The following is a 13,113-nucleotide window of genomic DNA, read 5'->3' as shown; positions in this document are numbered from 1 at the left end:
AGTTGCTTGCTTTTCAGCATTTATTATTTTCCTTCCTTCAAATAATATTCCATCTGCTTTTGGGAAACTACTAGTTATCCATTATTGGTTATGCAATTTTGATGGTACTGCCTAGGGTTTATCAGCAAAGCTCACGTCCTTGGCCACAGTGATTGGGGTCAAAGAGGTGTTCCAACATATTGATTATTTACTGGATGAGTTAACTAATAAATGGATATATGCAGGCTTCAGCCAATAGGCACATTATATTTTCCTGTCCATCAGAATTGCTGCAGGTATTGGCCAATAATTTAGTCCAGTCCCAGAAGTGTGATCCTCAGAACAATTGTTAGGCCTGTGAGACATTAGCTTCTCTGAAGTAGGTGGTAGAAGAATGTGAAGGTCACTGCTCTTGTACATCCCTTGAGAGGCACAATTGAAAGGACTGAGCTAGCCTAGAGGGCAAGGGACAGCATAAAGTGAAATTCTAATCATTAGAATTCTAGTTTCTAATTAAACTGAACTACTTATTTACATTATAGCCAATGATACCTCAGTTTTATTAATTCAACTTAAGTTGAATTATCAATCACTTAGCGGAGAAAGAGCCCTAACTGGTAGATGCTACTATCTTTCTGGCCAACTTGTTGCAATTCTTCATTTGCATAAATTGGTAAACTTTTCACCTCGCAACAGTTGGGATCTTATCAGTCTAAAGAGAGGCAGTCTATTTTTTTTTAATCAATTTTCCACTTGTTTCACAAAATCAGGGCAATTCAGGAACTGCCTTCTATGTAACTAAGGGCATTTAAGTGTAATACTTTCTGATACCTTTTCTCACTTTATTTCCTTTATGTTATCTCTTTTCTTCTCTGGTTAAGAAAGTCAATTTCCATTTTCATGGGTCTTCCAATGGACTTTCTTTCCTAAAGCACCTTGTTTTTATCACAGATATTGTAGGTTTTAAGAAATTGATGTATACAGTTAACATGCAGAAGTACTTTCTTAATTTCCATGCTCTTAGTAGCTACTAAACTGATTTATAGCCTGTCAGAGCAAGTATCTCTGAATACCATTTTATCAAAGATAAAAATTATTTGAAAATACCAAAATTAAAAATAATTACTTGGAAAGAAGTATTCTAACCTACCAATGATCAGATTCACATGAGTGCCACAAATTGGGTATGAATAAGAAATATTTAAAAATACAAAATGTAATAAAATGTACATAATATTATGCATAAAACCATATTACACATACTATAACATACAAATTTGTTTTTTTCTGAATCATAAAGTGCTTCAAGGACATCAATAAAGAAAATGACCATGTTTCTGTTAATTTGTATGTGGGCTCCTTGTTTCTTAAAGAATTATGGTTGACTGCTTGATAGATAAGTTTTATCTTATTTAAATGGACTGTGCTACCATCCATTTTTTTCCTCACTTAAGTTCCACACACAAATATGCATAAAATGTTGGTTATTAGTTATTCCCCTTTCTTTTCCTGTGTCATTTATTTTCTTCAATAAATAGCTTCAGGGAAAAATGAAACATTGGCTAAAGATTAAAAAAAGTTACTTGTTCTTTTCCAAGTTACAAATTAATGTTTATAATTAAACTCCAACTTTAACAATTTATTTGTTTTGAATCCATCCTGTTGAGTGGTTACAGAATTGTCCAAATATATTTCTTCTAACCTAATGCTAATAATGTGCTGGCTTCTACATCTTTATAATTGTTCATTAGCTTTAAGCAGTATGTTTTGACTTTTATGTCCTTGAAACTATGAAATTATGTTTCTATAATTCAGTTTTTCTTAATGTTTCTACTTTACATAGAATGTATAATGAAACTGAGATCTGAGACATTTTTAGAAATTCTGAACTGGGAATATCAGTTTAGTCAGAGTAGTGTCAAATGTGGAATCCAAACAACATAATTGGTACTTCGAGGTTGAGGTTGATGTGACATTCTCTTGAACATATTTTAATGCTTATGCATATTTAAATTAAAATTTTAACCTCCTGACATTCAAACCAACAAGCCAATCACCATTCAACTAGAGAGACATGTCTTACAAATAAGATGACACCACAAAAGTCAATTGTCTTGAATCTATCTTCATTGCACAAGAGATTTCCAAAAAGCCTAATTGTTTACTAATATTTTGACAGTGGATTTTTAATTAGAATAGCTTTTCCAATGTATTATACACCCAGAATTCATCTCAAATATATTTGTCTATATACTAAAAGTCTGCTATCTAAAAATGAAGGTATGGTGTGTGTTCAAGCATGACATCCATTTTATTTTAAGATTTTATCTTTTTATATGGCAGGTAGGTTTCTGGCTATCCCACACAATATAATTTTTTGTTTTCAGGAAGACTGGATGAGGTAGGCATCTGTATTAGACATACAGTATACCTCCCTATCAGAATCTACCTGTCCAGAAATAGTATTATTTATTGTATCCATTGTCGACCCTTGTTACCAGCCTCAAAGTAGCAAGGCTTCTGCAGAGAAGCTTAGCTTTGATCATGGCCAGAGCCAGGTTGACAGGTTAAAGTTTGTTCTGCCCCAGTATGATCTTGTCATGACCCATTTTGGTGCCATACAGCTGAAGGTATCGTTTGGTTGAGGATTCTAACTTCTAGTGGAAGTGGCACCCCCATGCACAGCCGGGTCATGTTGGGAAAAAGGATCATCTTTCAACCCTTCAATGGTATTTTCTCTTAAAATTTCATTTTACATTTATTAGAGTACCAGCTTTGTAGTAAAATGCTGAAGTGAAAATTCTTATGTTTAATAGCAGGCAAAAGTGAAAATTACTGTATCTGACTGAATCTGTACTTGCAGTGAATGGTTGAAATTTAAATTGGGAAGGTGCCAGCGGCCTATTGGCTTCCTTCCATAATTGTCAAGTTTCATGGAATTGAGGAAGTTATTTTAATTCCAAGTAACAAGAATAAGTTTGCATCCTGAGATCCAATGCTGCTACTTAAAACCAAAATACATCAACATTTTATGGCACAGAAATACAGAAGATTCTTCTTGCCAATTGCCTCTGTGTTTATTTATTTCAAGTCCCAGAAGAACAACCCAGATCAGTTTTGCCACTGACATTATAAATAGCATAGCAAATTCATAAGGAGTCTTTTCTTCAAAGAGCGGAAATGACTCTGAAGTCTGACTAAACTCACAGTGTCCTTGTGAGGGAGATGGGAAGAGGCAGAGTATTTTGTCTAATTTCAAGTTCAAGAAAGCAAAGAACACAAAAGTTAAGTGGCTGGTGTCCATTTATTCAAGTAAATTTATTCAGGAGTCGAGCCAGAAATAAAGATCAAGTCTCCTGGCCCATGTACTAGGCCCCATGCTGCCTCACAGCTTTCAAAACCTTCATTTTCTTGGAAAAAGCTAAAAAGCTTTCCTCTACCATACATACTAGATTCAGACACACTGCCATCTACTGACCCACCAAAGGATGTACCAGCTAAGACATCCTGACCTTCAAGGGAGAGAGGAACACCTAGAGAGGAGTTGAGATCCTGCTTTCCCTTCAGAATGCCATCTCCAGGATGCTAATGGAGGAATGTGCTGCAAGAGGTAAGTGAATTTAGAACATTTCCTCCCCGATCATAGGATTAATATTCATATTAAATGCACCATGGCGTCTATATGTGGGACATCCTTGAAATCACCCCTTCCTCCTAGTACTCTTATTTTGACAGACTCATCTAGGGATTTGAATATTCTAAGACAACCTTTCTTTTTCACATAAGACAGTCTGAGGAATGCTCTACGATTTTTGCATTGTCTATTTTGTCTTTCACTGGTGTCCTACAAGATGTGCTAGTTATCCTACATGATGCCAAAAAAAGCATAATAGAAACACCAAGCTAAACAGCCACAGTCCTGTGCATGTAGAAAATACCATAAAATGTCCAAAAAGAGCTCTAACAATAGGAGAACTAGGCTCCTATGTATATTTTCAGTAAGATTCTTTTTTGTTCAGAGCCAAGGTATTTTTTTCCCAGAAAAAAAATATCAGTGTCTTTCTTGCCACATCAACTCTTTAGAGCTTGCCTGCATTCTTCTTAGGATAAAAGTATCATTTTCCAGACTTGATCAAGAAATGATGAATACAATTACTATTTTCATTCCATTTTTACAGTCAAAAATTAAAGTTATGATGTTTGTCTATTGCTTGTGATTTTACTTAGTTCATTGACTCTAAGAAATAAGTTGAATTTAAATATGTGGACCATATATTTCTTTGTTGATGAGAACAAATGAACAAAATTAATATCTTAATATATAATAGGTATCTATAAAAGATTTCATATAGTAGCAGAGAGGTATCTGTGGCACCCCGGTTGCTTGTCTTCATTTGCTTTAAGATCTCAGGAAAAGTTTATTTCCTGGGATGGTGGTTCACAGGCATCATGATTGAGAACTATACATAGAAAACTTATTTGTGAATATAAAACTTATTTCTGTTCTTTCAGGATATGAAATATTATGTTCACGACAATTTGTTTTTATAAAAGAATTGGTTTGGCAGTTACAGGTAGTCAAGTAGAACTTATTCTTTGAAGTTTAGAGATTGAAACTCAATCTGAAGAAGACCATTGATTTAATTTAGAATAAATGTCTGTATGTGTCCATCCAAATCTTTACAGAAATATCTTATTTTGAAGTCTTCTTAGGCAGAAATAAGAAACTGTTGTTTCCAAGTGTTTTAAATGTCAAGAGGGTTTCTAAAATCAAGAAAGATATGAGGGATGCCAGGTGAGATACATTAAGAATGGAAACATCTAGGAGTTTTACTGACTCAGTGAAACCAGGACATTGTGAAAATTTTATTGAGAAGTCTAAAGACAGAAAAGTCCAGTTCAGAAATCTGGCCCTCACATGTTCAGTCCTTCGTAAAGGCTTATTAGATGTTGCAAGATAAGAGTGAGGTCCAGGAATGGTTAAATGGGAAATGAGAAGATAAAAGCTTATGAGGAGAGAGGGAAGAAATGATAGGAGGGTGCCAAGGCATTTGAACATCTTTGGTATGAGCTTGGACAAGATGCCAGATATTTGAAAAGCTTATCTGTGTTAAACAGAACTACTAAACTTATTGAGAAGCAGTAACAAGAATAAAATGTCCTTTAGCCTTGTTCTATTTAAAGCAGATGCACTTATACCAATCTTTTACAACATGATTATTTACATTTGTTGCTTATTGTAAAATCATCACAGGACATCAAATTGTCAGAATAAATAGATTTTTAAAATGCTTGCAGAAACTATTTTCCTGACACTGGAATGGCGAATTAATTCAAGTGTAATCCATATGTTTCTTACGTTATTCATTCTTTTAATTTTTTCAGTCCTTGTATTTTGATGATTTGAGTGATAACATCACATTTTGTTAAATACAGAATATAAGAAAAATTTCACACAGAATCAAATGTATTTGTACAAATTAGTATGGTTTGTTTTAGATAAAATACTAAATAATCAGTTAAATCTCCTAGACCTAGGTGAGCCAGAAGAAACACAGGCAGGGTCTGACATTCTTGTAGAGCTGAGGAAAGAGGTGAAAGTTCCCAGACAAAAGGAGCTACGGTTCACAGAGCATGAGAGAGGGGAAAGCTGCACATGGAGAAAACTCTGGCAGTGGGGTCTGTCTCAAGTGTTTCAGTAGAGAACTGATCTGCACATGTGGGGGTGAAATCTACTCGAAACTGAAGAGTGAACCTCTGGAAGGACTAAAGGGAACAATTCTTGGAGCTCATGTTAAGCCAAGAATATTTTATTTTTCTTCACCATCCAGAAGGGTCAATTCATCAAGAGGATATGGCATTCCTAAGTGTTTATGCAGGTAGTAACAGAGCCTCAAAATACATGAAACAAAAATAGATAAAGCTTCAAGGAGAGACATATTCACAAGCATAGTTGAAGGTTTCAATATTCCACTCTCAATTATTGATAGAAAAAGTTATGGTAATTCTATACAAACTCTTCCAAAAATTGAAAAGTATGGAATACTTTCCTAATCAGTTAATGATGCTAGCATTACCGTGACACCAAAACAAACAAATAAAAAAGCATTACGAGGAAAGAAAACCAGAGACCGATATTTTGCATAAACATAAGATATAATAATTCTTAACTACATGTAAAAAATAAAGAATCCAACAATATGTAAAAAGCATAATGTGTCATTACCAAATATATATTATCCCTGGAAATGCAAAACTGGTTTAACATTTGAAATTTATCAATGTTATTTATCATGTTAACACATTAAAAAGAAAAAATATGTAGTAATCTAAGTAGATGCAGAAAAAAACTAAGACAATGAGATTGAACATCTATTACTGATAAGAACTCTCAGCACATGAGAAAAAGACAGGAATTTGATAAAGAAAAAACTATAGAAACCTACATATAACATCATATTTGTGTTAAGGGTTAAATGTTTTCTCCTGAGATAAGGAACAAGAAAATTTTATTCCTTTTCAACGTTGTACTGAAGGTTCTAGTTAGGGCACTAAAGCAAGAAAAATAAATAAAACACATTCAGATTGAAAAACAAGTTTGTTTGTTTTTTTTGAAACAGGCTAGCTCTGTCACCCAGGCTGAAGTGCAGTGGTGTGATCTGGACTCACTGCAACCTCTGCCTCCTGGGTTCAAGTGATTCTCCTGCTTCAGCCTCCCGAATAGCTGGGATTACATGTGTGTACTATCACGCAGTTCTAATTTTTGTATTTTTAGTAGAGATGGGGTTTCACCATGTTGACCAGACTGGTCTCAAACCCCCGACCTCCAGTAATCTGCCCACCTCAGCCTCCCAAAGTGCTGGGATTACAGTCTTGAGCCACCATGGCCAGCCGGAAAACAAGGAAACTTTTTATTTGTAGACACAGTCAACTGACATCTACAAAAAAGCTATTAGAAACAATAAGTGAGCTTAGCAAGTTTGCAAGACGCAAGGTCAATATGCAATAAATTAATTGTATTTCTATATACTAACAATAAACAATGCAAAATAGAAATAGTATTTGTAATAATATACATAAAAAGCCCTTATGGATAAATGTAATGAAAACATGTAAACAATATAAAGCATTGATGAGAGAAATTAAATATGATATAAATAAGTGGAGAGACAGTTTATATTTATAGATGAGAAGACTCAATATTGTTAAAATAGCAATTCACAGATTGATCCATATTCAATCCAACTTCAGTCAAACCACAGCAGTTTGTTTTACAGAGGTTGGCAATCTAATTCTAATATTCATATGGAAATTCAAAGAACTTAGAATAGCTCAAATAACTTTGAAAAGGAACATAGTTGAATGACTTACATAAGCTGACTTCAATGCATACTATAAAAGCTGCATTAATCAAGAAAGTATGATATTGGCATCAAGATAGACAAATAGATAAATAGAACAGACTGAAGAATCCAGAAATTGATTTTCAACAAAAGTACAAAGGCAATTCTGTGGAAATAGGATAATAGGATAATCTTTTATAAACATGATGTTGGATAAATTGTATATTCACATGCAAAAAAAAGAACTTTCATCCATATCTTACATTATGTACAAAAAACTTAAAACTATTAAAATTCTTAGGAGACAACAGTTATCTTGAGTTAGGTAAAGATTTCTTATATAAAACCACTAAAACACAAATATATATGAGAAAAAAATGAATAAATTCCATGTCATCAAAATAAAGTATGTTTGTTGATCAAAAGATACTGCTAAGAGAATGAAAACAGAAGCCACAGACCAGAGGGAAATATTTGCAATTCACATAGTAAATTATTTGCATATTGAATATATAAAGAATTTTCAAAATAAGAAACAAACAAAAAAATTGTATTAAATTATGGGCAAAATTTTGAACTGACTCTTTAAAAACAATATGGATGCCAAATAAGCACATACAAAGATGCTGAAATAATTAACCATTAGGAAAATGGAAACTAAATTTGGAATGAGATATCTCTATACACCTAGTAGAATGTTTACAATTTAAAAAATAACTGATCTCATCAAGTGTTGTGAAAGATGTGAAGACATCTCTTTCATTCATAGATATTTATACAAGATGAGTGAAAACATGTCCATAGAAGAGGTGATTCATAGCAACATTATAGGTAATCTACAATACCTGGAAACAATCCAAATTTCAATCATAGATGAATGTGTAAACAAATTTCAGCATAACTAATTAGTGCTCAGAAAGAAAATGGAATGAACTAATGATACGCAAAATGACGTATAATAAGATTCAGGAAACACTACATCAAATATGGCACCTTGGCATACAGAAGAAAAGAGTAGAAGCAGACATGTTATTCTGAACTTACCCCCAACCCTCACCCTTCTTCTCTTAAGCAGGTCATAAGATCCTCATGGGAGAGTTGCCCTCCCTGTACCTCAAGGAAAGAAACCTCTTTCTCTCTAAAGATGAAGGGTCACAGAGAAGCATCTGAATAAACACATCTTACTAAGTTTCCCCCAGTTTATTATTATTAGATCACACCCCCTTTGCCCAGTATATCTGCTTTTCCTCAAACCTACTATAAAATACAGCTGACTTGTGAACAACATAGAGGTTAGGAGCACTAACTCCCTACACAATAGAAAAACCACATATAACTTTTGACACCCCCCTAACTTAATTACTAATAGCCTACTCTTGACCAGAAGAAGGCTTCCCAATAATATAGACAGTTATTAACATGTATTTTGTATGTTAATGTATAATATACTGTATTCTTACAATCAAGTAAGCTAGAGGAAAGAAAATATTGTTGAAAAAATCATAAGAAAGAGAAAATACATTTACAGTACTATACTGTATTTACTCATGCCATAAGTTTACCTCATGTGTTTACAAGATGAATCGTCTATCTGAAATGATGAGCAATGGCAGCTGCAGACCTCAATCTACAGTACATGTCAAGCAATTCAACTTTTTTTGAAATTCCATGACTTTTCTCCATTCCTTAGGGACACTTCCAGCAGCACTAGTGGCACTTTATGTGGGTCCCTGTTCCTAAAGGTTTAAGGTATTGCACTATACAAGATGAAAAATACGTGAGAACTGCAAGAGATCAATTTTTACTGCAATACACAATTTACTGGAAAGATCAACTGCTCATTTGAAGATGATTAGCCTCATCCAGCATTTGAAGCAGACACTTGCAACACTTGAGCTCATAATTATTAATAACAAGAGGAGGTGACTGCAAAAGTATTACAGTAGTATGACATATACTATAGGTAATTTATGCAGTTATGATTTAATACTGCATTTTTATGTTTTTTTTTTTTTTTTTACATTTCTCTCAACTACATATAGCTGTGTCACATATACTCTGTAAGTGCATGCATACATTTTGACAAATTTTATTTTTTGTAATAGATGTGTATACATTTTGTGGGAATCGATGAAATGGTATAGTATCTATGTACAATTATTTTCATTTTTGACATAGCTTTTATTTTTTGATATTTCTAGGCTATGTAGTTTATCTGGGAGTTTTTCAAATTCTTATAAATTTCTAAAAATTTTTCCAACATATTTGTTGAAAAAATTTTCATGTATAAGTGGACCTGCATAATTCACACTTGTATGGTTCAAGGGTCAATTTCGTACTCAAGCCTAACTGTTTCTTTTGGTTTTCATATCCTTATGAGGATTCCTTTGTCATGTAAAATATATTAAGTAAAGGTTTATGCTTTTATTAATCTGTCTACTGTTACAGAAGCCTCAGTTGTGAACCTAGGATGGGTGTGAAAAAGATAATATTTTTTTGTTCCCTATAGATGAATCTCAAAACACCGGTTCTAGGTAAAAGACGTAACAGAAAAATGAATACATATTGCATGATTACATTTACATTAAATTCTAGAAAATGCAAATCAATACATATCAATAGTATATTAGTAGGTTATTTGGGAATGGGTGTGGGTGGTAGAAGTATGCAAGGGGCAGAGATTATCAGGGCCATAGAAACTTTAGAGGATGGTGAATATATACAATATCCTGATTGTGGCATTTGCTTCATGAATGTATAAATATGCCTATACTTATAAAATTTTACACTTTCTTAGCAGTTTGTTATATGTCAACTATACCTTTGAAAAAACAAGCAAAGCAATGTGTAGAAGGAGATAAATTGACAATGCTGGGTTAAAAGATCTGCAGAGAAAATGACCCCAAATTATTTCCCTTCTTGTTTCCATGTCTTTGGCAATATGACCTTGCAACTCCTCCCATTAGAAGTGAAGCTTAAATCTCAACTGGACTTGTAACTGTCTCTAGCTAATAGATTATGGCATACATTACAATGTGCAAGTTCTGAGCCAGCCTAGGTCTTAGGAAATCTTGCTCATTTTTGCTTGCTCTCTTAAAATCCTACCACACCATAAGAGCAAGCTGGGCTAGCCTGCTGGAACAGAAGACAAGCTATCAAGAAGAGCTGAGACCATCCAGACAAACTAATAAGTCAACTGACACTTAAAACCTGAGAGAAAGGTTAGCAAAGATTAGTAGAGCCATCCAGCTGGGCTGTAGATGTATGGCAATGAAAACTGCTTGCTATTTTAAGCGATGAAATTTTGTGCCAGTTTGTTTCAAACAGTAGCTAATTGGTAAAACCTCTAAAAATCTAGTTGAGAAATAATACATTAAAGCCATGCATTCTCTGTAAGAACCCCCTTCTAAGGGATCTGAGCTATCTAAGGTTAAGCTCCAGCAACTACTGGGCAGGGACTATAGGCTCAGCAAGTGCTGTAAGATAAAAGGAAAAAAAAATTCTAAAACAAAGGCCAAACTCCCCAAAGCTTAAATTTATTGGAGATACAATTCAAACAGATATCAATTACTAGTAGAAAAAGAAAGGAAGTGATAACACAGAGAATTGTGAAATAGATAATATAACAAGGAAAACGTTTTATCCTCTCATAGGTGGCACATAATTTTCATATATAGCATCAAGTTGAATTCTTCACAAGAGTTCTACTAAGTCAAAAATATCTTATTTTTGGATAAGCTGGGAATAAAAGAGGACCAAGTCTTTCAGAATTAGTTGAGAATCAGTGTTTGAAAAGTAAGGGTTAGAGACAATGAAATAAACTGGTCCTCAGGAATTAAAAAATACTCCAGACAAAAGTTTCTGAGAAAACTCTACATTATCATATCATATGATGTCATTATCATATCATGTCAGAGTTCCTCTGAACACCCTCTGATTTTGATTCTGAGGTTCATGGTTGTAGGTATGTGTTCTACCCTAAGAAGAACATAGTCCTTTTGTTTCCACCCAGGAGTCTTGGTTTCTAGATGCGCATATGCCAACCTGAGAGACACTGAACGAATGCAGTGTGGTTATCCCTATTTGAAAGTCCTTTTTTGTTTAAGGAAAGGAGAACAATTCTCAGAGAACTCATCTAGAATAACATGCCTTTACTTTCTTATGAGGAAGAGAAAGTTGCTTATTTGAGTCTTTGGAGATACAAGTTTTAAGGTGTTAAGAAAGAAAAGTAGATCACTCTATTTTTTCTCTCACAAAGCTGTGTCTAATTTCCACGATAGGAAAGTCATATCTCTTATGTCACTACTAATCTACATGTCATGTTCTGCCTTGTTTTAAAAAAAAAAAAAATTTATTTTTGTATTTCAATAGGCTTTTGGGAAACAGGTGGTATTCGGTTACATGAGTAAGTTCTTTAGGCATGATTTCTGAGATTTTGGTGCACCCATCACCCAAATGGTGTACACTGTACTCAGTGTAGAGTCTTTTATTCCTCGCTATACCCTCGCTCTTTCACCTGATTCCACAAAGGCCAATGTATCATTCTTACCTCTTTGCTTCCTCATAGCTTAGCTCCCACATATGAGTGAGAATATTTGATGTTTGGTTTTCCATTCCTGAGTTACTTCACTTAGAATAACAGCTTCCAATTCTATCCAGGTTGCTGTGAATGCCATTATTTTGTTCCTTTTTATGGCTCAGTAGTATTCCATGGTATATATATACACACACATATATACAACATTACCTTTTTCCACTCTTTGATTAATGGGAATTTGGGCTGGTTCCCTATTTTTGCAATTGCAAATTGTACTGCTGTAAAAGTGCGTGTTGTTCCAGTGCTGTTGTGGAAAAGACTATGTTTTCTTCTTTGTATTGATTTTGCTTTTTTGTCAAAGATCAGTTGACTATACTTGTGTGACCCTATTTATGGGCTCTCTATTATGTTACATTGATCTATTTGTCTATCCCTTCATTGGTACCACATAGTCTGGATTAATATAGCTTTATAGTAAGTCCTGAAGTTGGGTAGTATCAGTCCACCAACTTTGTTTTTCTCGTTCAATACTCTGCTGTCTATTCTGAGTCTTTTGCTTTTTTATATAAATTTTAGAGTAACTTTGTTGATACAAAACAACTAAGATTTTAATTGAGAGTGCATTCAATAAATCAAATCGATAACTGACATCTTGATAATATTGTCTTGCTATCTCTCCATTTTGTCTTGTATCTCTAGTCTTGTATCTCTTCATTTGTTCTGTTATACTGTTTCCTGTACCTCAACACAGTTTTTCTGATATAGATATTGTACATATTTTCTTAGATTTATGCATAAGTATTTCTTTTGTGGGTGCCAATGGAAATGGCATTGTGTTTTAAATTTCAAATTCTATTTGTTCATTGCTGGCATAAAGGAATGTGAATTGGCTTTTGTGTATTAATCTTGTATCTTGTATCCTACAACCTTGTTATCATTTCTTATTAGTTTTAAAAGATGTTTATTCTTGTCAAGTATTTCAAGAATTGACTTTCAAAAATTTCAAGATTTTCTAAATAAACAATCATATCATCTGTGAACAAAAAGTTTTATTTCTTCCTTACCAATCAGTACAGCATTTTTTTTTTTTTTTTGAGAGAGGGTCTGACACTGTCACTCAGGCTCGACTACAGTGATGCAGTTGCAGCTCACTGCAGTCTTGACCTCCTGGGATCAAGTGATTCTCCTGCCTCAGCTTCCCAAGTAGCTGGGACTTCAGGCACACACCATTACGTATGGCTATTTTTTGTATTT

At 33.8% G+C, this 13,113-nt stretch overlaps 1 long non-coding RNA gene across 1 annotated transcript in view; it reads left to right on the top strand.

Moving 5' to 3' along the window:
- Positions 1-3,164: 3,164 nt before the first annotated feature.
- LOC105719317 (uncharacterized) overlaps positions 3,165-13,113 on the top strand; it is a 34,059-nt gene continuing 24,110 nt past the window's right edge. The window contains exon 1 of the long non-coding RNA XR_001107950.3: positions 3,165-3,589. This is a non-coding gene — a long non-coding RNA (uncharacterized LOC105719317). The remainder of the gene's footprint in view (positions 3,590-13,113) is intronic.

This window comes from Aotus nancymaae, unplaced genomic scaffold, assembly GCF_030222135.1.
Source record: "Aotus nancymaae isolate 86718 unplaced genomic scaffold, 86718_ANA_hifiasm-v0.15.2.pri h1tg000012l, whole genome shotgun sequence".
Taxonomy (NCBI): Eukaryota; Metazoa; Chordata; class Mammalia; order Primates; family Aotidae; genus Aotus; species Aotus nancymaae.
The sequence above is the reverse complement of the archived record's forward strand: the minus strand, read 5'-3'. Positions and strand labels throughout refer to the sequence as shown.